Source organism: Cygnus olor, chromosome 9, assembly GCF_009769625.2.
Source record: "Cygnus olor isolate bCygOlo1 chromosome 9, bCygOlo1.pri.v2, whole genome shotgun sequence".
Lineage (NCBI taxonomy): Eukaryota > Metazoa > Chordata > Aves > Anseriformes > Anatidae > Cygnus > Cygnus olor.
In genome coordinates, this window is record NC_049177.1 from 879,847 (window position 1) to 906,162 (window position 26,316).

The 26,316-nt window shown below is 37.2% G+C and overlaps 1 long non-coding RNA gene across 1 annotated transcript; it reads left to right on the forward strand.

Annotated features, from left to right (window-relative positions):
• Nucleotides 1-2,823: 2,823 nt before the first annotated feature.
• LOC121074750 lies at nt 2,824-12,587 on the forward strand. The gene is made up of 3 exons (XR_005822525.1): nt 2,824-2,863; nt 3,353-3,457; nt 12,384-12,587. It is a non-coding gene; the product is annotated as an uncharacterized LOC121074750 (long non-coding RNA).
• The last annotated feature ends 13,729 nt before the right edge of the window (nt 12,588-26,316 follow it).

A 26,316-nucleotide genomic window follows, 5' to 3' on the forward strand; every position in this document is an offset into this window, starting at 1 on the left:
TGTGGTGCCCATTGGAATAGGATTTCTGGGTGTGAACCACATCATCCACAGAGGTGATATTATTGCCTATTCAAGCTTTTGAGAAAAGTGAGGTGTTTGTCATACATCATGGTAATTAAAGCTTTTTCATTTGTGTATGGTAGATTCAGCATTATTGCTGTCCTTGCTTGGCACTGTAGTAAAGAATGTGTTATGGCCAATAAGATGACTGATTTGCAATTAATAACATGATTTATAAAACAGTTAGGCTTCAGGCACAAGAGATCCTGAATTCAGAAATATATATATATACATATTAATTACAAAGCTCAATATTTTTAAGGTGGAAAAATTCTGAAATCCTCACTAAGTTTAATTGTGAAAAGATATGTTTTATCTCATTCACATATCTGGTATGGAGTATTTTGGTGGTCTATATGACCACCATGAGGAATGGTTGCAATAGCATGATAAAATTCACAAGATTGCTTTGAGTAAATTTTTAGGCCACACATGGTATTGCAGAAATGATAGAATGCTAAGCAGACAAAATAATTTAAAACACCAGCTAATGTATGACTGCGTACAACATCTGTATACATTTTAGTTGTCATTTTGGGTTCACAGCAATTTGTGGAACAAGTAGATCAAGGCATTTGCAGCAGCATTTTTTAAGAAGACAGTTTACTAGAAGAAGTTGACAGTGTTTTACACTGTCATTTTTAATTATATTTTAACAGTGTCAGTTTTCACTTCGATTTTGAAAATATTTATTAATTTAGTACAATTATTGCATATAGTGAGCCAGCTTTACTAGGAAATTAAAATAATAAAAAAAAAGGATTATGTTTTTAAAAGATTTTTTTTTCTTAACATAGATACTTTTTGTTGTTTTCACTCTGCAATGATGTGGTAAGGTAAAAAGCTCATTTCTTTCCAAATGAATATGCTAGTACTAAAACAGTTAACTGGATAGCTGATATTTACAAAAATCTTAGCGTGTAATGACTTCAAGTTCTTTGATGAATATTCATTAAATATCCTTTTCTCATAGGGCTTATAAATCCTGTGAAATGCAATACATACACACTTTAAAATTTGACAGAAAATACTCATATTTCTAAGATAAAGGTTTTTTTCTTCTTTAAGCACTCTCTCAAATCATATATAATCAGGAACATTGGCAACACTGCTGCTCAGAGAAGGACAGAGTGAACATCAAGAAATCCAAATGAATTCAATCCCATTAAATGTAATGGTGTGGTAAATCTCACTATACCATCTGCTGTAGAATGCTGAGACACTATTGGAATTCCACATCTTATTTACATAGCAGATAAGAATGTGTTGGGAGATTTATATGGTGAATGAATACACAGAGACAAAACTAAGTTTCTAGTCTGTTCACATATGGGGAACATCTACATCTGTAGAGCATTATACAAAAACTACTGTAAGTTAGCCTTTCCGTGGAAGACCCTGCCACTTCATTCCAACATTACCCATTAAAGAAAAAAAAACAAAAACACACACACACACACACACAAAAAAAAAAAAAGTGGAAAATGTTCCTGGAAACACTGGTGGAAGATGAGCTACTTCATCAAAAGAAAACATAACCTTCCCTAAATTAGTACACTTTTCTGAAGGAATTAACATAAAACATTGTAGCAGATAGGTTGTATCATATTTAAAACATCTGTGCTGTGAGTTCAGAAATCACTCTGTGGCAAAACATTAAGGAAAATATGCCACAGATTTATTTTTGCCCTCTCTTGAACGGTTAGGTTGACACTCTCCATTTTAACTAGATTCATAACTTTCATTTACTTAATACTGAAATGGAGCTGAGCTTCAGCCCAGTTTTATACCAGATTATATCACAAGTGTATCTTGCACAATAAATGAACCACAGAGGAACAAAACACTGCACTAACCCCCACCTGATATGATCCTCTTTATCATTATATTTAATAAATGGTGAGTTTACTTGAGAATGGCACATCCTTTGTGCACATTGATTATAAAACCCATCAATTGTCAATTCAGTTAAATGTTAAAGTTCTAATACATCAAAAGTGCATAGGGGAGCTGACCTGGGCTAAGAAAGCATTTTATGTAGGAATATTAATAGAGTTCTTCTGCAGCCGCCTCATGTACTTCAGATTGGAAACCTCTGAACCAAAGCTGATTGACAATAACAGATTTGGAAAGGAAGATGCTTTTAAATTACCTCCTCTCCATTTAATCAGACAAGCAACCTCTGAATCGCAAGCCATAGGTGAATGTTTTAGAGAACATTCTTTATATAGTTAGCTGAACCATGCCCAAGAGCGCCCACTGACAGCTTTCCTATTACCAGAAGGACAATGAATCATATGAACTTTGCTGACACACATGCCATAATAATTGTTACATTTTCTTTTAGAATATATCCTTGGGCTCGCTTTTGGCCTCACCTTAAAGGTGACAGCTTGTAAGCTACATAACCTAGCCTGCCACTAAATCATCAATAACCTTTTATAAAATATCCTGTAATAATTTAGTAGTGCATTGGTCCTGATCCTAATGGAATCAGACATCAGCAGTTATGCTATTTCCTCATGGATTCTGGATTCTTCTATTGAACATTTGTTAAAACAGTTGTTCATCTACAGTGTACATATTCCTGCCAAGCTTCATGGAAATATTTCTATTCACTATTTTTTAATGTCAATTCTCAGTAGAAATTCATCTTTTGTGTTTGGAACTCAGTTTGGTGCTATATAGACATCTTTGTTTCATAAAGCAAACATAGTTATATATATATTGAAACATATGCATCCTCATTCCCTTCAGGTTAATGGCCAAATTTTCACTGCAGCTTTTCAAGTAAGAACATAAGGTAAAGTTTTCTATTTTTCTATATCAAAGCCCTATTAAATCTTTCATGTTCAAAAGCATACTTTAGACAATTGACATTCAAGTCCACTCTATTTTTCTCTGCTGAATGCTCTAAAAGAGATTTTTGGAAGTATTAGTGCATTTTGGATGTTATTATGATACTTATATTCATAATTGTTATTAACAATATATGTATTGTTATACTGGAACTTCTGTTCTGAAAATATTCTCATTGAAACAATATGATCATTACTTTTTCCTTAATCATGGTAAATGTTTAGCAGTAGAACTGGTGACAGTAATTTTATTAGAGATTTACAATAGATCTTAGCTAGTATTTACCAATTGTGGCACCTGGTGTCCTAGAGTCCCTTCCACATTTTTTTCAGGTTGGTACAGCCTTGATGTGCGTGGTGGTGGGTACTGCCTGCAGACCACCCCTGTCAAACCTGACACGTGGCCATAGGAAAGTCTTTGTAATTCCTTGCAGGCTGTGGCCTCAGAAGTAAGGAGTACCCCGAATCTGCTCACCTGGGTGTCCCTGAGGAAGGTCAGATGCCACATGAGGAGCTGCAAGAACAACAGTCCTCTGAAGGTATGGCTGATTGCCACCAAAGACAGCACAGGAGAGATGAAAAATCATCTATCAGTCAGATGCAGTTGGGTGACTTAAAGGCTTGTCAGAGTACTTACCTACATAATGTTATGTGTCTGATTTAACCAGTGAAGTTCTAACACATGTAGCTGAGCTACATGTGCAGCTAATAAGTTCCTCCAGAGCTGGAACAGCTCTGTCAGTTTCCATGGTTGTTCTACATTGAAGACTTCTATGATTAGGTTTAAATGTCCATGATAGGTTTAAATTATGATTAACATGAAATTCATCTCTATGTAAAGAAAAGCTGGTATTTATTTCTTAAAATAATTGCAGTTAAAGTCAGAAGTGTTGTTGGATGTCAGTTTTCTGAAAAAATGTTGGATTTTGTCCAGCATGAATTATTCTGTGAAATTCATTTCTACTTAATTTTATAATTTTAAAGTTTTGTTAATATAGCCTATATTTTGCTATAAGGAAAATGACAACAAAATGCAAGGGTCCTAACTTTGTTTAATTCCTTTATATATGCCTTTCAAAGTCAGTATATTTCTAGGTCTGCCCAATAAAGAAAAGCCTTACGTAACAGTGTTACTCTTGACCTTCTTCAAAGACTCAGTAGATGCCATGTCTGGAGCTGTAGATGTGGGTAGATGCAAGAATTGACCAGGATATGATTCCTCCTGGTCAATATGAGGCTTGAAACCTTCACAATTTCAGCCTAAGAAAACACATTCTCCCTTTTCTCCTCCGTCTCCCCAGAATGTCTTTCAATAAAGATCCCCACATCTTTCTTGAAATCTCCAAACCTCAGGTGTCCACAAAAGCTTCGGTATCCATCAGTGTTTCACCAGACATTCAGTAGTTTTTGATTTTCTGAGCCTACATCCTGCCTGGTCACAGAACTTTTCCAGACTGTGACTAAATACTCACAGGAACAGCAAATACCTAATTTCCTTTTCCCCTTGTTATGAGACCCTCTATCCTCAACTCTCTGGTCTTTCATTTTCTCCTCCCTACACTTGTCTTTTCTCGTGTGTGCACATCTTGTCTTCATCTTTCTTTTCTTTCCTAACAATCTACTTCAGTTGTAATTTCACTTTTCCTCACCTTTCTCCTTGAGATAACTTACTGTATCTCATGTATGATTATGTACATGTATAATTAAGTAAAGACATGTGAATAAATAGGCATCAAGGTAATTGAGAGACTTGACTGTGATCTCTGTTTTCCAACCTTCCTATTGGCTATTTGTGGTCACTTTCTGCTTTTGCTATTTCATATCAGTATCTTGTATTTTTTACCGTTTGAGTACATTGATTCATTTGGTAATTCTATTCAAATAAAAAAGGAAGAATCACATTCCATTGTAGTTCTCGTATGCACCTGAGTTACTGCTTATTTCTTTAGCCAAAATTAGGAGAGATGTTTGAGTTGTCTTCTCTAAAGAACATGTCCTAATGAACACTATGTGATTGGGAAATACATAAAAGTCATAAAGCCTCTTTGAGATGCAACTCCTTCTAGTATTCCCACTGGAGCAGTATGTCACTGGCATTATGGGCAAGGCTTGAAAAGGCCACTTAAGCATTATGTAGTTTTCTGCTTTATTTCTAACACATGATGTTCTCTCTCTCTCTCTTTGAAATAAGAATGCCAATTTATTTCATGCAATCTAATCATTTTCCCAAGTATTTTTCAGTCTACAGAATGATACCTACAATAAATACAGTTATCTCTTTCATAGAGGTTGTTTTGAACTCTTAATCACAGGTTAAATATTTCAATGTGTTGCGATAATATCTGGTATCTCACTATTTAACCTATTTTGCGATATTTTGATAACATTCTATTTATGCAACTGCAAGTCTTTCTCAAACATCAACAAGAATGCAAAGTAAGCATTTTGCTTTGCAGGAGGAAAACTGGCTTAGTGTTTCTAGTTCCTCAAGTACAAACTGATGAAACAATTGGACTATGTAACTTGCCATTGAAAAAGAGTTAGGACTGATTTATTTGCAAATATTCAGTGTCCTAGAGGTCTGAAAGCATCAACTGACTTTAATATTATACAGGTATACAGGTATACAGTTCTCTGGGTGACGAATTGGCTGAATGGCTGGGTCCAAGGGATTGTTGTGAATGGAATTAAATTTGATTGGTAGCCACTCACTACTGGTGTTCTCCAGAACAAGGGGGCCAGTTTTATTTAACATTTTTATGAATGATCTGGTTAAGGGTATGTTTGCTGATGATACCCAGTTAGTCAGGACCGTTGATCTGCTTGAGGGCAGGGACGTTTTGCAGAGGGATTTGGGTGGGCTGGATCAATGGGCTGGGTCCATCGTATGAAATTCCGCAAGAGTAAGTTCCAGGTCCTGCATTTGGATCATAACAACCCGATGCAGTGATATAGGCCTGGGTCAGCATGGTTGGAAAGCTGTCCTGCAGAAAAGGACCTGAGGGTGCTGGGCGGCAGCAGGCTGAATGTGAGCCAGCAGTGTGCCCAGGTGGCCAAGAAGGCTAATGGCATCCTGGCCTGCCTCAGAAATAGTGTGGCCAGCAGGACTAGAGAAGGGTTTGTGACTCTGTACTCAGCACTGGAGAGACTGATGGGCCCCTCACTACAGGAAGGATATTGAGTTGCTCAAGAATGTGCAGAGAAGAGCTACAAAGCTGGTGAAGGGACTAGAAATCGAGGCTTATGAGGAGCAACTGAAGGCACTGGAGTTCTTTATTCTGGAGAAGTGGAGGCTGACGGGAGACCTCTTCACTGTCTACAACTACCTGAAAGAGGTTGCAATGAGGAGGGTTTTGGTCTCTTTTCTCAGGTGGCAAGTGATAGGATGTGAGAAAATAGTCTCAAGTTGTGCCATGGGAGGTTTAGACTGGATATCAGGAAGAATTTCTTCACTGAGAGTGTGGTTAAGCATTGGGATGGTCTGTACACGGAAGTGGTGGAATCCCCATCCCTGGAGGTATTTAAGAGGTATTTCTGAACATGAGCCAGCAGTGTGCCCAGGTGGCCAAGAAGGCCAATGGCATCCTGGCTTGTATCAGGAATAGTGTAGCCAGCAGGGCCAGGGAGGTGATCGTCCCCCTGTACTCTGCTCTGGTGAGGCCACACCTTGAGTACTGTGTTCAGTTTTGGGTCCCTCTCTACCAGAAAGACATTGAGGCCCTGGAGTTTGCTCAGAGAAGGGCTACGAAGCTGGTGAAAGGCCTGGAACACAAGTTCTGTGAGGAGCTGCTGAGGGAACTGGGGTTATTTAGTCTGGAGAAGAGGAGGCTCAGGGGAGACCTTATTACTCTCTACAACTACCTGAAAGGAACTTTGTGGGGAGCTGGTCGTTGGCCTCTTCTCGCAGATAACTAGCAATAGGACTAGAGGGAATGACCTCAGGTTGCACCAGGGGAGGTTTGGATTGAAAATTAGGAGAAATTTCTTCTCAGAAAGAGTAGTTGGACATTGGAACAGGTTGCCCAGGGAGGTAGTGGAGTCACCACCCCTGGGGGTGTTTAAGGAAAGGCTGGACTTGGTGCTTAGGGACATGGTTTAATGGGTGATATTGGTAGTAGGATGATGGTTGGACCAGATGATCTTGGAGGTCTTTTCCAACTTTAATGATTCTAAGATTCTATGAAGAGATGTGTGGGCATGGCACTAAGGGACATGGTTTAGTGATGGGACTCAGCTGGTCAGGTTAACAGTTGGTCTTGGTGATCTTGAATGTCTTTTCCAACTTAGATGATTCTATGATTATTAATCATGCTCTTTAATTTACTTCATGACCCTTCAGCCACTAGTATAAGCCAGTAGCTGGGCATACTGTTATAAGTCTGATACAATTATAAAAGTAGTACACCGAGTACCAGAGTCACTGAAGAGACAGTGTGAAGAATTTACTATAAGGGAGGAAGCAGTTAAACAGCAACAAATTAAATTTAATCAGTCATGATGCATACTTTCTAGATATTTTTTTTTTAATATCTTAATTTAGTTTGCAATTAATTATGTACTTATTTTGTCAAATGAATTACCAAACCTGTATTCTAGCTGCCTATAATAACAAAGGCCTTTACTGTTAGCTGAATTCTGGTATGTAACCCAGGAGATTTTATGAACAGTGAAAATGTAATCATTTTTAAATAATGCAGAAGCCCAGGTGTTACCATGTTACCTGCACAAGTCAGAGGTTATAGTGAAAATATAATCTTTATGTTCACTTATCTTGGATGGGAATCCTTAGGTCAGCTGCTAATGACCTTGAGGTCGGCAGCACATAGCCAGGTACAGCTCAGAAGCACCCTGGTTTCTTTTCATTTCTCAAGTCCATTTAAGAAACCAGAGAGGAACAGAAAAACCTCAAGAGACTTTCCCAAGACTGGTTACTGCAACACAGAGAAACCACATTAACCTCTACGGAGGATGATTATGATGCATCTTTACAGAGACACTTCACTATAGGAAATACCCTGTAATGAAAATTATTTTGTATCTGTATGGTCAAGATACAATGGTAAGAAATTAAAATACTGGTTATCAAATAAAAGATCAAAAAACATAAGTATTTATACCCTTCAAACAGATTTTTTTTTTCTTTTCGCACAGCACTAGAAAAGTTACAAAAACATCTTCATAAGACTGTGCAAAGCAGTGAACCATATCTCAAACCTAGAGTGAACTGGAATCCATTAGCAATTCAAGCTGTATTCATCTATATATTTTATCATTTTTGTACTTCTAATACTCATTTCTACATGTAAAACTATTCTCTTTTCTTTAGGGCAGCTAGAGAATGGCCTGTTTTTATGCTCATTCCCACCCACCTCCAGTCATGGAAATAACACAGAAAACGCTATTTTCTGTCTCTGTGGTTGCACAAATATATTGTTTTAGAGTCCTGCTACTTGCCCTTTCAGAAGGAAAAAAGCTTGGGTGGACAAGTGTGGGTGGTAGATGGTTGCTGAAGCACAGCCTCAAGACCATGAGCATTTATAGCTCCATCCTTCCCATAGGTATGGGTAGCTATTATTAAAAGAGAAAAATCATGTAATCATATTTGTAAGGTACAGTAAATACTAAGAATTGTTCCACATTTATTGCCATGGCTAAAAATGGCTATTGCTGTCTGCCAGTCAAGAAACTGTCAGACCATGAAATGGCCAATTATTCTATCCTCCTCTGGAATGTTTTCAGGTTGAAAAAATATTTTTTAATAAAAAAATAACAACCAACAACATAAATTCTCCAAAACTGACAATGAACATTCTCTTACAGCAAACAAAAGATACCCTCTTTCTCCTAAAAAACTGAAGTGGACTGCTTCTGTCTTCTCTGTAGTCTCTACATCCCCGTCAGGCAGGTCATGATGGCTCAGAAATACTGGTGTAAAGCAATAGAAATGCCTCCCATTTGTATGCCTATGAAAAACATGGCAACCTATTTTACCTATCCAAGGAGCAGAAAATTTCATCTTTTGGACTGAAGGATGTCAGCAGTAAGCATATTAACACTTACTCACACATACAGTGTTATTCCTATGGTGTTTTGATATTAACTACCCTGGGAAAAATTCCTGGGGTATTCCTAGTGAAATGGCACTAAATAAATCTAATTTTAATGGAAGCTTAGATCTCTCCTGAGCCCTTTTTTCATCATGAGGTTTTAGCCATGCAGGATGGAGCCCATTAAACAGAAGAGCATTGAAACAATACTGCAGAACAGCGCAGTTTTACTCATTACTGAGAAGTTCTGGTATAAAGCTGGACATTTCTTGCAGGGTGGAATCTTTTCATTCTTGGATTTGAGGTTGGGGGAGAAGACAGCAGAAAGGGAGGAGGGGGAATCCTTTAATTGTTAGTGCAGGTTTTAAACTGACAAGCCTCAAAGGCAGAATACCGACTCTTTGATCTTAAAAGGGTTGTAAAAGGATGGTCTCACTTGTGTTTATTCAAATATTTGCAGGTAAACACTGATAATCTAAACTGAGTCAAAGCTGCAGAATTTAGCATAAGTGATTTGCATATCAAGAGCCTCAAAATAAATACAAATTCAGAGATCTTAAATGTTGTCAAAAACTAATCATGACTTGAAATTAAGTTGGGACTTGCTTATGTATGGAAGTCTGTGCTCAGGAAATGAAAGAATTCATTGGCAACCAATGGTCTAATTGACACGCTTAATCCCCTTGAAGAGGGCTGTGTGGTAGCTGCAGGTATCTGCAGTCACATACCTGGTGCTTTGGGGCACACCAAAAGCAAAAGGGCATCCTTGCAGGGCAGAGAAGAGCTGAGCAGATACATGGTGCACCCTTGCTGCCAGACACTATCCACTACTGGAGACATCCTTTGGAGAGAGTCTGTAGCTGATTCTTGTTAATTACAAAAAGAACTGCTTCTAGGGAGTGCTCTTGTAGATGACTTGCATTTCTTTGTTTCTGCGCAGAATTGTTAATTCTTGAAATATAGATTCTTACAAGTTGTTTTTACTATTTTGGTAATTATTTGTGTTTCAAGTAAGGGTATCACAGTTTCTGAATTACTTGATTGTCTTCACAATCTATTTTTAGAACCTGATTCCTGCTACTTATTTTATAGCTAATGACTTCTTGGCATAATTTTGTGTCTGTTGTTTGACTGAAGGAATGTACATCCTGCATTAGCACTGGGACCCATTTGGAAGTACAGATCCTTCACACTTCCTCTCCAAACGTGAGCAAAACTTGTCTGTGTTTTGGAAGTCTTCTGTGTATGCAAATGCTTAAACTGATGAAAGAAGACACTGATAATTAGCATTTATCAAGTCAGATCACCCATACTGCCCAACTTAATGACCTAACATAAAAGTTTCAGCCTCTTGATTCCCTTGGGGGGAGCGTTTATGGCATCAAAAAGTACAGAAGAGACTAGGAAATAATCTCAATTTCTTCAAAAAGTTGCAGACTGCTTCTTTTGGTCTGAGCTGATATTGCAGTACTTGGAAGAGAAGATGATTATAATCTTACAGAATTAAATCAACACATCAGTTCTATTCCTTCTGGGTTTCTGTACTGGATTTTGCACAGACAACAAAGCTTTGTAAGACTAAGACCAGTTTTGGGCATTAAAAATATATTAATGACATGCTCCTGCACAAGGAAAACTTCAATTTGACTTTTTCAGCTAGTCATTGCTTACTCAGATCCCTTTTCAAGTGTTGGTCAATATAAGATTTTTCTATTCTGATTGACACAAGGTGGTGTGCCCAAAATTTGAGCTGGTATTATTCTTCAGGTAATAAAAGTGGTATATTACCAGTCAATGCAGTGACTTACTAAATCATAGAAGGTGAGTGTATGTTTCAGTTCTCTAGAACCCAGTCTCCATGAAAAGTGAATGAATATCTACTCAATCCAATGTGTCTTGGGCTGAGATTTTCATAGGAAATTGCACATTGCCACACTGAGCAGAGCAGTAAATTAGATACCTATTTTAAAGATATAAGTCTGAAGGAGCAAAATGAGAGTTTCTCTTTTTAGCAGTAATGTCCTGAGTTAGTTTGCTGTTAGTACAGTTACATCAAGACATAATTGTATTTCAAATTCTTTACGATAAGAAGAGTTTTGAGATATAAGTAACTCTTTTAAAATTCAACAATTAAAAAATAATAATAATTGCTGGACAAATTTTTTTGAGAGTTTGTGGAAATTGTGTTTAATTTTTTTATTTGGAAGGGAAGACTAAAATCCTTTGGCTCCCTGGTAGGAAGCTCTGCCAGCACAGGGGAAAAGTAGGAGTGCTAACAGAAGCACTCAGCACCTACCTTACGCCAGCCCTGCACTTTGATGATGGTACTAAATTCTGACATTCAGAAAAACTTCTCTGCTGGTGTTGCCATAGTTCCCTGAGCTCAGCACCTGCAATCCAGCTGCCTCCCCACTGCGATGACTCATTGACATTTCAACACTAGACTTCGTCCACCTTATTGACTCTCTAACTTCCTGCCGTACTGCTTTATTCTTTGGCTCTCTGCACACTTTTCCCAGTCCGCTTCCACCAATTTTTTATTAGTCAGATGTCCACAACTCATCCAACTCTGAAATTTTCATTTTCCTTTAGGATATCTTACTAGTGGTTTTCCACCACTCTCCCCACACCTTCCCATCCCTTGTCCACAGAGCACACTTAGTGTGGTTTGAATATCTGGATGCCAAGAAATTTAATTTGGAGAACAAAATAATAACCAACAAGCAGTTACGCTTCCTAGTCATTAGTATTAGTCAGTATAACCCTGTTGCTGTCTGTGCGTTGTTCTATTTACTGAGGTACCCAAGTCTTTATTTTAATGTACATTTTTAATTTTAAAAGTGTATATGCTACAGTATTTTATTAAAAGTGTGCAGTTCTTAGGTTCAGCTACTCTGTGCGCAGCTGGCCATTGTACACAAAAAAAGACCGTAGAAGTTGTTTTCACTTCATTTGTGCTAAATATTTTGAGCACACTGTGCATACGTAGTCATTTCATTGTATTTCTTCAAGTTTTTTGACAATGTAAATTTAGTATTTTCTTCTTGCAAAGCTAAAGCACGCTTCCAAAGTGTAGGTTGAAGATGACTGAAACTTTCACACTGTCACACACCCCCTCCTTTTTTTTTTTTTTTTTTTTTTTTTAATAAGATAGCAGGTAGGATTTGAAAAGTAGAATGGGATTGGAGAATGCTTTAAGTAAGATCAGATACTGGATAGACATGTCTGCACGGCAGTTGAAAGGCCATTAGTTATTACACAGACTTCATTTATATTACTGAGGGTGATTAGCTATGATGCAGTAGCTTGTCAATTTTCTTGCTAGTAAGGAAATGCAGGCTCAATACAAGCCTCTAGAAGAATATGATCTTTTGACAGGTTTATTTTACATAAAATAGCACTGTGAATTTTATTTCAGATGCAGTCTGATCTTGTATGGCACCAAACCCCTTCTGTGAAATGCCAAGGATCTCAAATTCTGATGCATGAAGAATTCTGAACACCACAAGAAATTCTCCTCATGGGTCTTAATGATGCTTTTTGGACTAAAATCAAATGTGGGAAGAATATGAACAACTAATTGCTGGCTGTTCAATCTCACTGAATATAAGCAAATTTATAGTGTTCTGGACCTCTGGAGATTTAGTCCCATGTACTTGGGGGATTTCAACAACAAAATCTTGATAGTACACGCTTATCTTAAATATATGAGTAATTCAACTGACTTATCAGTGACTGCTCAAGCCCCTAAAATTGATAGTACATTTCAGGATCATGGCCTTAATGTGTGTGTGTGTGGAAATATTTTTGTAGGGATTTCTTATTTCAGTTCTGGGGCATTGTACTTAAAAGTCCTTGTGAGTGAAACTGACTGTATTACCAAGTTTATAGCACTGCTTTGCTTTACAGTCACTGTCATAAAAAAACAAACAAGCAAAAAAAACCAGTTTAATATTGTTCCATTGTGTACGTTTTACAAATTATTTTATAAGAAAGAGTTAGTGATAAGCCATTTTCTCTCTTTTTCCCATAACGGTTGTTGTGACATGACTTCCAAATTTTAATGCCTAATATGATCTTTGAAAAGCTATAAACTTTTAACAGACTTTAAACATAAAGTGAGTGAATAAATTGCCAGGGAGTCTGTGGTTTGATCCCAGGAAATCCTGATTAATGGCCTTTAGTTTTAGTTAGACCACCCTGAATACATTGTGAAAAACAGTTGACTCATTTTATGGCCATTTAGATTGCAATTCAACATACTAAATTTATAACAATTTTTTTAAAAACACTAAATGAAGACATAAGAATTTATATTTCTTCATATAAGACCATATGCTGAACACATTTCTTGGTCTATTTAATTCAATCTTATAAATGTATAATTCTGTATATTTGCTAACCACATAAAATCTATTTTTAATATGAAAAGGGCTTAATCCAAAACCAGTGCAGTTAATGTAAAAGTAATTGTATTCAGAATATTTCTAGTGATTTTCATTGATTAGGACTCCCACATTTAAAAGTGAAACTATGTTGCACATGTGTTTTTGAAACCCTCCTAATAATATTTTTGGTAGGAGTTATAAAAAGTAAAATAATTTTGGAAGATAATTTGATAGATAATCTTTTTTTTTTTTTACTTTATTTAATGTGTAGTTTATATAACAAGTATCTTAAGAACATGGTAATCACATTTTATTATTTGTTAGTATTAATTAAAAGAAATACGTTGTACTTACTGTTGGTCTAAATCTTGACTTTGCTAGTCAAGGTCAAGGCATAGTGATAAATATGCTCATTTTGTTTAAATGTCATGGTTATCTTCAGTGTGCATCACCTTACAGAAACTTAATTCTTTCATAGGCTAGGTTTCCAGAAACTTGACTGGGTATTGATCCTAGAATGAGCATGAGCAAAGGTGGCAAAATATGACCCATGGTATGCAATTGCTGCATAAAAAGGCTCTCTCCATACAAAGAATATTTTCGTGTTCTTCTGCCGTTTTCATGTGTACATACAGAAAGAACTTGATTTTTTCTTATTGAAAATGTGATTCTTTTGGGGAGGTCACAGTATTAGCAATAATAATATAAGATGCAAAAGAAAAGAAGTAATATTCTACAATGCTACTGCAGCAGGCTGATTACTGAAAAAATAATTTGCATATTGTACACAATTTAACAAATCACATTGAGTAAAAAAGTAAACAAAACATCTATATAAAAACCTCTGATAGTTAAGTAGCAATAAATAGAGGGTATTTGTATTGTGTCTTTTCAATATGCTTGGGTTTTCTTTTTAAGAAAAAAATAAAGGATTTTCCACATAATAGAAAATTGAGTTTACTATTTCTAAAATGCTCTTAACATAGAAAAAGGAAACATTTTAATATTAGTGCTTATCACAGCATTTAAGGCATCACCATCCCCCTCTCAAGCTTTCTACTCTTAAATAAAAAAGGAAAAATCTTATTGTTTTCCTAGCTTCACTTTGCTTGTAGTGATTGATGTAGAATTTTACTGCCATCCAATGGCAAGGACCTATTATAGCCTAAGTAAATGTCTAATGCTTTTTGATCAAATTGCAGTCTAGGGAATTTAACTTATGTAGTACACTTAGAACTTACATCAATACATCTCTGTTCGTTACACAGTAAGAAAGAAATATGACTACAGTTTCAATTTATTCTGTGTTTCCTAATTCAATTTAACTCTGAATTACTAATATTGTGGTACATAATTACCTAAATGAATATATCAACCTAAGCTACTTACTAAAAATAACAGTAGCGTATAATATTAATTTTTTCATGTACCTTGTCATGTTAGTTTAAAAGATTCCTTTCTCTACAATTAAGAGTGTTTTCTTAGTCAGCAAAATATGCTTGTACTAATATACTCTTCTCCATTTTACTTATTTTGTCTAGAGACTTTACAGTTGTTATTGTACACGAAATAATTGCTTTATGACTCTCAAACGTGTCATAAATTTTTTTTATTATTTTTTTTTTTTTCTTTTTGGTGTTTACCCACACACATACACAAACCTCTTAGAAGGACAATTGCTGAAAACTATAATCTGCAATGTCTGGATTTTGGTATACTTTTTTTCCTTTATGCTTTTCAGATTCAGCTTCAACTGGCAGTCCAACCTAATGGTTACTTTATACAGTTCTAAAAAGCAATTTAGTATTCTAACAATGCAGATACATCTAAGTGAAATAACTTCAGTTTGGGGCAAGAGTATAAAATAAAGCCTCCATCTATTACTGCTAAGAAATATTTAAATTAAGTAGTGACTCTTACAGGGAAAAAAAAAAAAAAAAAAACAACACAAAAACGAAACCCTACCAGAATGGGGAAAAATGTAAGTATAGAGTAAAAGACAAAAAGCTAAATAATGCAGAAAAAGGATAGATTCCTTTATTTCTGTTTGATTCTACTTGGAAGACTCCTCATGTACTGTCACTCCATTGGCATTCTCTCCATTGCCTGCTAAAGCCAATAGACACATTTCAAGTGACATAAAGGAGAACCGAAACACATCCCTCTGAACTATTCGTATCTCCTGGTATGGATGACTACCTGTTGTCCCACAAGTATATTTCAATTCAGCCATTTGTAAGAACCTTTTTGGTTTCTCATGAAGATGCAACAAGTGGATAACTAGTTAAACATCACACCATTTAGGAACACTTTGTCAGATGTTCTGTTGATGTCTTGCTGCTATTTTAACTCTAATAATTCTTTGGCCACGGTCTTTGACTACTACCACAGTTGTACAGAAAGAATAATCTTAGATTAAATTACATCATTAAGCTGGAGCACACTACAGAGTGTAAGGTTATTGGAGGTGAAGCAAGAAATAGAATATAGAAGAAAGTCCCAGAAGCCTCAGAAATATGCCTTATTTGTCCATGCCTTAGTCAAATACTACACTGTAGAAAACAATTACAAAATTAGAATTTTCCTGCTATAACTGAAATACATTGGTTTTAACCTGCACAAACTCTCTGGAGTGTGTGTTCATGGAAAAGAGTGCCTTGGTTAAAAAATAAATACTAAAATAGGCATGCATCTGCTGTCTGACTCTTTAGTGCTTTAAGAGGATGAATATAATAGAAAAGTATGAAGAGAAAATGAGGATCATTGGAAATATATGATTTGTATTATTGTACTTATTTTGCAATTAATATCAGGGCACCACGGCTGTACTTGGAAAACAAAGCTCACTTTTCTCAGTATTGCCTTTTGAACAATTAATTGCAAAACAAATTAAAATTTTCTCTCCAGTTTTTAGTTTAAATTTTTTTTTGAAAATTAAATGTTCCATGTAATGTTGATGTTCATGAGCTTAGAACTGGTTGAAACAGGTGGATTGCTATGATATCATGACATACAGATGTAGCTTCTTTTTCCCTTCATAATTTAGATTAATTTCAAAGAGTACTAATCTCAGAAAATGTATGTGAGTCCAGCACATACGTTCTTCCTAGGAAATAGCCATTTATTGCTAGGTAAGTTCCTAATTTATTTTCTAATATGTTCTTATTGCCATACTTCTCAATGTTTTTACAACATATGCTTATGCAAATTTATCCAGTGAATTCAGTTTTAGTTTGTTCAAGACAAAACACTGCTACACTTTAGCTATTAATGCTCCAAGTGAATACACTTTTCACAGAGCAGGTATATTCCCACATTCCTCAAAATCCACTTGATCAATTTCTAGAAATGGATGGGAGGAAAAATTAATTTCAACCACTTCCTTCATGTTTTGAATAATAGTTTCCCTCCCACCCTGGTCTTTGAAGGAAAGGTCTGCGTGACAGCTAACAAAGCTGCCCTGCCTTTGTAGCCCTCATTTTATGAGATGTGAGATAAGATGCTCTCTGCATGGGTCTTGGTGAGTTCAGCTGGCTGCAGCATGTGGGCATCCTTCAGGAAACGAAACCTTCACCTCTGTTTCTGCACACAGATGTGTGCAGGGAGTCTCTGTGTTGGTGTGAGGCACAAAAAGGAGCCTGGGAGCCAGGCAAGGTGTTCTTGGGCAGGTTTGGGGCTTTACCATTGCTCCAGTGCTCCTGAAGCACAGAGCTGGTAAAATGAAGACTATGGACAATACAGAGTGTAGCATTTGTAAAGGGCTACAGTTGCCTCTGCTCAGATTCTTCCCTCACTGCAGGAAATATCAGTGGTTTAACCTCTGAGGAGCAGAGGCTGTGTGGTGACACGAGGCAGCATACGTGGCTTGGCCACCAGCCTTGCCTGGGAAAACTTTCTGTGTGTTACAGCCCTCCTTTCACTCTCTCCACCCATTTGTGCGTATTCAGATAATGCATCAAAATAACTGAAAGGCAAACATCCCCAGAATCACCATCTCCAATTCCTGAATAAGAAACTCACAGTTGATTGCCTTTTTTCCAGTTTAATTTTCCTTGAGCGCATTGCAACGCTCTGTATGCTCAATGATGATCACTTTTGTGAAGCTGCATTTCACTTCCTCTGACCACTAAAACTGGCTTTTCTCACCTGAAACACATATCATGCACAGATTTTAATTATTTAGTCATGATTTAGCATGCATGATATATGGGTATCATTATCAATGGCTGCAAACCCTCTTCTTCTCTTTTGGCAACTCAACATGAGGAAGATGCTCTTTGCTATTAACATCTGTTCATCGAGGACACAGGCCTTCTCAGCATTGCTAGTACCTTCTGTTTTTGTCAGGAAAAGAGAAAGTGATCAAGAGCTTCATCAGAGCCTAATTTGGCACTGATGTGTTTTCTTTTCTCTTAGCATAGCCTAGATCTAAATTGTTCCTTAAAATTGCAGTAGCTTTTAAAATACTACTCAATAACTAGATCTGACTAGGCAGAGATGAAGATGGTTCAGATACAAATGTAACATTATTTAAACGTTATGGTTATATAGAGGCTACAAGATGAAAAATGAGTTAACAAAAGATGTGGTAGAATTAGAAAATAAGATTAGTGAATTGCTTTAGCCGTGAAACCATCTTCTTAGCTATGAAAAAATGGCTAATCTTATTTTTCCCCACTAAGCTCATTCTAGTTTTTCTACAGCTCAGTGAAGGCCTCACAGCAGAAATGTCCGCTGTAAATAATATTTACCTTGTTATTTCAGCAGGCTTTTTATTAAGCCTTTCAAGGCTAGATCTTTGGCTTACAGTAAAACAAGGCTTTGGTTCTTCTCTGGTGACATTGCTGCGTAGGCACCAAGTCACTTGCAGAAAGGTTCCTCCATGCTGCCGCTTTCCAGCCCGACTGATCCAGAGGGGACAGTTGTGCTCAGAGGGGAGACAGAGCCTGAACTTTTTTGCAGATCCCTCTCACAGAAAAGGTAAACAGAAAAGGGATTTCTACTCAAGCACTCAATTCTGTGAGCTTTGCCAATACACACGAAATGTAACAATGTTTGTGCTCCAGACCAGGATCTTATTTCTTCCTAAAAGAAAGCATCAAAATCTGATCATGTAGATAAAAGAGAAAACTTCTCATGAATATACTCTACATGATTAAAACTCAAGCTCCCTATGGTTTAGACCTGGAAGACATTTTAATTATCTATCTAACATCTTGCTATTTTTGAAATTTTGACTGCGAATGTTTCTGAAATAGTGTTTCATGGAGTATCCTTTCCTCATACTGTGCTTTTTTTATACTCCAGATGTACAGTAAACACCAAAAGCTTGTTTTATCTTTTACTCTCCATCAGATGAAAGTGAAATATAACTAAAAGGAAAAAAAAAAAAACAACTTGTAAAGAATATATTTTAATCATAGATATCCTGCTTATAATCTAAAAGTCCTGTAACAATCTCAGTTATACTTTACCAAATAGACAACTACTACACATAACTACAAATAATTGAAACATTAACTTTGCTGTAAATAAAATTAAAAAAATCAGCAAACAAAAGCCTTTTTAAAGTTGATATTAGAGTGATCATATAACAGTGTTTTTAGAGTATGGTGTATGTTTTAGAGCATGTATGTATTCTGAATGAGAAAGATGAAGAAACTTGGACAGATCCAACCCATGCCTAGTGCTTGAGTGGTTTCTAAAATTGTCTTATTACTTTTTAAACTAGAGCAACAGACTAATGGTTCACTGAATCTAAAAAGTTGTCAAAAGTTTTCCAAAGTTTCCTTTTCCTAGATTAGTCCCCGAGCTGAATTTATATCAAGAAAATGATTGGTATCTGTCAGGCCAGGTTTTGAACTGTAGGAATGCCTACGCTGTAAAAGTGAATGTAGTGGCTAGATTTGTGAGTTGGTGATGATCTTATCTTGTAAGGCAGTCCTGTGTTATATAGCTTGCCAAACAGAGTTTAAGTTCATTACCCGAGCAGTATTCACTGCTGCACTTGGCAGCCTCTCACAGGATGTATTAGCTGAAGCACAGCAGCCTGTAAGCACAGCTGGCGCCTGAACCAGGGTCTTCATGGCAACTGGCACCTCAACCTGTGCCAGATGGGGTGCACTTGGATGTGGGCGTACCGCTGGTGTCACAGTGTCTGTTGTCTTCAGCAACATCAACAATTCAGAAGTTGCAAAGAAGTTTGTAAATGAAGTCTCTAAACTATGGACATGGTTTCATGAGACAGGTCTACAAAGATTATCTTTCCTCATGAGGAGAAGAAAAACAAAGAAAAATGAAATAGTAAATTCTTACATATTTTGTAAGACCAGACTAAACACTTTGATGATAATCTAGTTTGTTTTAGTGCGTAAGGTGTACTTTTATAGTTTCATCTAGTGATTCCTACATCCCTAACTTCACATTGAGAAGGAGGATATCTTTAAAAAGCCTGCTTTTTTAAAAGCAGTCATGTCAAACTAATTTTATATGGTGACCTGATCTGATATCCTGGTGCTTGGCATCAAACGCTTTCACAGAAATTATTAAATAAAACAGTATTAATGAAAGAAATAAGCTATATCGTTATTCTTTTTTTTTTTTTTTTTTTTTTCATTATCAACCAATATATGCGTGTTAATAACTATGTGGGAAATTATTGCTACATCTATTGGCTGCTGCCTCTTTTCTGTTTACCTGAGTAGAAATGGTGTTTTGAACGCTGATGTGGCCAGCTTTTAGTGAGCTGGATTGTGAATTACTTGGGCCATGGATGCAGTGACTGCTCAGGAATGCTCCATGTATTAACTCAAGTGCAACAAGACAGAAGCTGCTCTCAGGAGTCAGCAAGTGCAGCTGGTCTCCTACCACACAGGGCCTGAGAAAATATACCTGCTCTACCCATGACAGTGGAATATATGTTCAGCCCCAGTGCTGCCTGGCAGGAGGTGGAGGAGGAGTATGCTGTCTCAAAGGCAGTCAGATCCATCAGGCATCTGTGAAGTCCACTCAGGTTACACCCATCGAACTGCCCATATGGAAACACTCTTTTGGTAGCTACCAGATTTCAGAAGGGCTATTTCAGGCAGGTATTCGGCTGTAACAATGTATGGACATGTTCAGGGCTAACACTGGCCTTTGTATAATAAAATCTTGGTACCGAGGTGCTTAGAGCATAATGTAGGCGTACCAAATAGCTCTGCAGGAAACAGCTTTGATACAACAAAACTCATACTGTTTTGGAGTTAATTAGTTAGTCTAACTAAACCAAGCCTGATTTCTTATGGAGAAGCTGTGAGATACATATGTAGTGCTCTGGGTTTGAATTTTGTAACACTTTTCTTTGGGCATTTGCATTAGCTATGGCCAAGTCTCTCATTCTCAGAGAACAAAGAGTTGACAGGAGAGTTGATGGCACACACACACATTGCATTCAGCCTACCAGGAGCTGCTGCAGAACTACTCCAACCTACATTAACTGCTAAAGCAATGCCTCTAAGATGAGTAAATATGGAGCATCTGGAGTGACTTTTGAAAGCGCCATGTCCCACTTAAAAATACTGATTTACTGCTTCCTCCCAAAACAGCATCCAAGCCTTGTTCTCCTTGGAGTATAGGAGTGTTTAAAACACATATCTGGGGCAAAGTCAACTTGTAAAAATGTCTTGTACAATCAACTTGAATTTTGACCCATCCTTGACAGTTCAGAAATTACCTGCAGTTACGCAAGTTTGGATATTTTGGGCAACATCAGAGTATATTCTCAGTGAGCATTTCTGCTCAGTATCTCTGCACATCAGGTTGTGTATAAAAGTCATCCATGTAATGGATGACCATTAGTTCTCTGACATGATAACAAGCCATTGAGCTATCAAAACTCATTGCTCTCTCTTAGCAAGGCAGCCTTAGGTCAGCAAAAGTAAATGCAGGGAGGTGAATTTGTGAAAGGTTTTCTTTCCAGTTGTAGATAAAGGGTTATATTAATAGACAGCCAGCTGTGGTAGTACCTCAAAAATTTCGAGATAACCCACAGCACACTTTATACTCTGAAACGTATTAACTTCTGAACACGGCTCAAGAAGGTTCTCAGCTCTCAATATCCCCATACTGCCCATGAAGGGTAAATGGCAGCACTCACCCAGAAAGCTGAACACCTGTGGGGCACAGCCCCACTCATGCATGGGGGCTATAACAGGCTGCATCTGGGCTTGCTTGACTGGTTATTGGAGGGGGAGGCATGGGGTAGCTCTGAGCCTTGACCAGAAAACAGCTGATTTGGAGGCTTTGCTTGTGTCGCTTTGGCTTGGAAATAGGAGGGGTTTACTGGAAGTGGTAAGTGATTTATATGGATGTCATGGTCATGAACCCATGGTGGGTAATAGGAAAATGATGCTGTTTTAGAGAGGGGTGCTAATGACTGAGATCCCTTTGTGAAGGGGAAAACTTTCAATATTGGCTTAGCCTGTTGAAGCAATGATTTTGGTGTTTCTGTGTTTCACAGAGTGAAGGAAGTGCATTCATCATGAATGTCAACAGGCAAGTGTGAATCATCAAAAGCTGGATGGTTCATTCCCCAGAACAGAAATATCCAGAAGTGAATGCTATTACATTACCTAATGGCAGCCAGCCAGTCAAGAAAAACTAGTTATTGTAAAATGTTCTGTGATGACAGTAAATGTAGCAGTGGTATGGAAGCGTAGGCTTAGTTTTTGGTAAGGGATTGTCTTGGCTAGGGTAGGAATAGCGAGTATGACATCAGTTCCTGCTTTTTGGTGCCACTTTGTATAACTGTTACACGGTGTTTCAGATTAGGTGGACTGATTGAATTCCTGTGATGGAAGGCTTATTTTCTGGTGTTGGATGATGGATCTTGGTTGACATTTTTGTTATTTAATTTTAGTTGTGAAGAATGCCAGAGTAACAGTGAGGAGGGGAAAAAAAGTTTGTAAGTGCAGGCAGTGGTAGGCAAAGTGTCCAGATATTGTCTTTTGTGTTTTATCTCTCTGCTCTGGAAGCTGCTTTAGAGCTTGAAAGATAGTGCAGTCTCCATAATCATTGCTAATCCAAGAATCCAATACACAGAAAAATGTTATTTATGCCATGAAATTGTTCCGAAGGTTAAAATGTCTTATGTGCCAGCACAGCAAGTTTCCCTCGAGGTTTAGTCAGGACTGAATTTAAATGGTTTTGAGTCTAGCTAATTGCAGGCCAGTTAGCTTCAACCACACTGAACCTGGAAAATTGCCTCTTTCAGGAAGTGGCCAGATTCATGCCTAGAAAACCCTACTTGTATTCTGCTCCAGGGGGTGGGTATAAATCTTTAGTATTCTCATTAATCTTTTAAGCTGGTGAACATAAACATCTGGAAGCTTGCACTTTCAGAGTTCTGCAACAACATCTCCAACTGGTTATTTCACTTCTTTTGTTCATAATATTGCCCTTTTCACTCCCTATGTATTATTCATATATACCTTAAACTTAATCACCAACCCACTAAAGTTAAAATCACACTAAACCTGAAATATAAACACCATCACACTGGAGCTGAGAATGCATTATGCCTTATACATAATTACCATTATGCTGAGGTAAGATTCCCACCTTTTTTTGTGAAGCCACAAAAGCTTTTTCTGGTTATTGGTGCCTTTTCATACCTGTGTAACAAATGCAACCTTTTGCAGTTCTTTTTCTTGTGCCCTTTCATCTCCACACAGGGAGAGTTTTCACATTTCCTGCTCAGTCTTCATGGCATCAGCCAGCTAGAGCTGTGCTGCCTCCAACTGCTAAAATCACTCTGGGTGTCCTTCACGTCCCCCAGCAGAAGCACTGCTATGCGTCCTTATGTTAGGCATGGAACATCTCCAGCAATGAACCAACACAGTGTCCTCCTTTTCTTGAGCCAGCTCATCCTGGCTGGCAGCTCTTGTCTGCATTTGCTCCCCAGACAATTTGGTGATTTCAGTGGTGAACGAAGACTCTACTATAGGTTGTTGGCTGAGTATTTCTACAGAGCTCTTCTCTATTGTTGGGGTGCATGTTAGAGTTTCCAAGTGACGGAACAGTGTACAGTGGCAGAGTGGCAGTGTGCCAGTGTTTGCATGAAAAAGGATTGAAGCATCCTTGTTAGAGGGGCACTGTGTCAATAAAACTGGTCTAGTAGTTTGGGCTTTTTGTTTAATTGCTTGATCTTACCTGAAAGTCTGTAGACCACTTGAACTCTTACTTATTCTAAGTTTCAGATTTCCGCAGATATTTGCTGTTGGTTACCCATCTTTTCTGTATATTTTCTGAGCAGCATCATTTCTTTTTTGCTCTTGGTTCTCAGGTCTGCTCAAGCCACTAGCTGAGCATCAGCTTTGCTTCAGGATGTCTGTGAATGGTGTAATTTATTACTGACATATGTTACCCGACTATCTTGAGTTCTGATGTTGCCTCCCTACGTTTCTTTCAAAGCAATGAATTTCGGGAGGACAAAGATTGCAGGATCATGCTTCTTGTATATTTTGTCACACCACATAACAAAACCCTGGTTCTGAGGGGAAAAATGACTTCAGACACGTAGTAATCACATTTAAGGGTCCTAAAAGGTACTTATTTGCAATATTTACTCAGTTTATATCTAACCAGTATCAAACATCTTCAAATGAAAAGTAATGGAATTTTGTACTTTGAACATTTTTTAATTTAAACTTTTTCATGGAAAGCAGAAACAAGTTACACAATGCAAAAATTAAAATGAACTTGTCTGTTAAACATTAAAATGTTTATGCTCTGTTCAGCTTCCCAGTATTTTCTCATGCTTTATATGAAGGTAATATGTACACTTAGTGCTTTTTACAGAAAGCTGAACTTTTCTCTGACCTTTGCAGTACCTGGGGTCAACAGTGCATAAATGGAGTGAGAAAAATTTATTTGAATTTGTTGTCTGGCTATAAGTAAAACCACTAATGTTGTTCTAATGCTGCCTTTGTTACAGGAATCACAGCAGTGAGTGTTACATCTCACCTTATGTTATCTTCAAGAAGCCTTTCATGCTTATGTATTTAATTATCTAGCTTTCTTTTAAAGTATTTGTCAAGCAATCTTAAATATATTATTGCAATACCATATCTGCAATAGTATCTCCACATAAACAAATGTGCTTTTTAACTACAGCATTGAGAACTCCCTCTGGTAGGATTCCCAAACTGCTCTGCAGGTTGCTGGCTACAGCAGACTACCAAAACAAATTTCTTACCGTGATCAAGGTCAGAACCAGGTCAGTCATTCGCAGAATATTACATCTCTGTTTGGAAGCAGGAAGCATTTGATATTTGATTTCCCTATGCACCATTCTTTGATGGATTTTCCTTTTCTTTCCTGCAGAGGGAAGGATCTGTTATGTTAAAACTGTTATGTGTATTTACATATAATGACTGATATATATTTAATACTGATAGTGTCCTGGAAAACCATTAAGGAAATGCATCTTCTGGATCTGCAAAAGCATGTAGTAGGCATTCTGCTGGAGTCTAAGGTAATTCTTTATTGAAAAGTGTGTTCACATGGGGACAATGGTCATAGTGACTTACTTTGACATCAGGTATTTCAGTAAAGTCTCAATCCCTAAATAGACCTCTGCAATGATTTAAGAGTGATCAAGGAGAGGAACACTGCTATCACTATAGCTGGCCAAGTTACTTGTCTAATTTTGCTAGGCTAACTTGTCAGGGTAAGTCAAAGCTTTCCATTGTCTGTATATGTATGTATTTACAGCTATGGAAAGTGAGCTGCCTAATACTGGGGATTAAAACTGAGCAATGTGCATGCAACTCTCAGTCCTTGGGTTCTAGAGTTTTGATAGCACAAATAACAAAGTTTACTGAGCCTCTAGAATTTGTATTTTTCATTTCACGGTCTTCTCACTTTTTTTTTTATTTTTTATTTTATAGTTGATAAAATGTTTATTTTGCATAGTTCTGTGATTTGGGATTTGTTTTGCATGGGTTCTACTACTTGCTTCAATTCCTCTCTCCATGGCTCTTTAATACTAGGGTGGTCAGGGACTTCTGATGTAAGGAAAAACTGAAAACCTGAATAGGTTGCATATATACTGCATTTTCAGTATGAAAGGGGGTACTTGTTGGTATTCTGTGAGTGGTGTTGTGCTGAAATGAAGAAAAACTTTTGGTTTTAGGAGCTCAGAATAGAGTAAAAACCCACTTAACTGAAATTGAATAACTTCCCTCATCTTGTCACATACAGCAATGTGCTGTAGAAAACCAAAGATGATGTGATTGGTAGCAAAACATTTCACTGAACTTAGCAATGATAAACACAAACCTGTGATAGGTCACATTCCTACTGTAGTGCAAGAGCCCTCATGCTGTCATGGAGGGACCTCCACACATGACCAATGATCGAAGGAGACTAAGACCAAAGCACATGGAATTTTATCATGTGCATAAATGCTTAATTTTACTTGCAGACCTGTATGTTGCTCAGACATACCTGATGCACTAAGTGCCTGAATACATAGGAAGGATTCAATTTGAGGTACTTAGGACCCATGCTCGGCAGCTCTTCAAGCTCTATAACCGTGGCAATGGAGTATATTCACTTGAAAACAACTGTTGAAAATTTTCTGTATGATAAAGATGCATCCCCAAAGTAGACTAAAAGTGTCAGTTTTTTCAGTGTAAAGCTAAGGAAGTTTAGGTATCTTATCTGGTTTGCAAGCACCACAGAGTAGAAAAAAGTTTGCAAGGATGGATAACTGTTTACAGTTACTCTATGTGTAAGTAGAAGTTAAAGTATAATGAGAAGTTTCCATAACCACACACATTTTCACCTCACATGAGGGTAGGCACTGCTCAATTCTGTATTAGTATGCCCTATATCTAATGTAATACCTGTTCATGTGTACACAATAAGAAAGAAAAATAGTTTTCTTCTCATTCCTGATCCAGACATTTAAAATGAAAT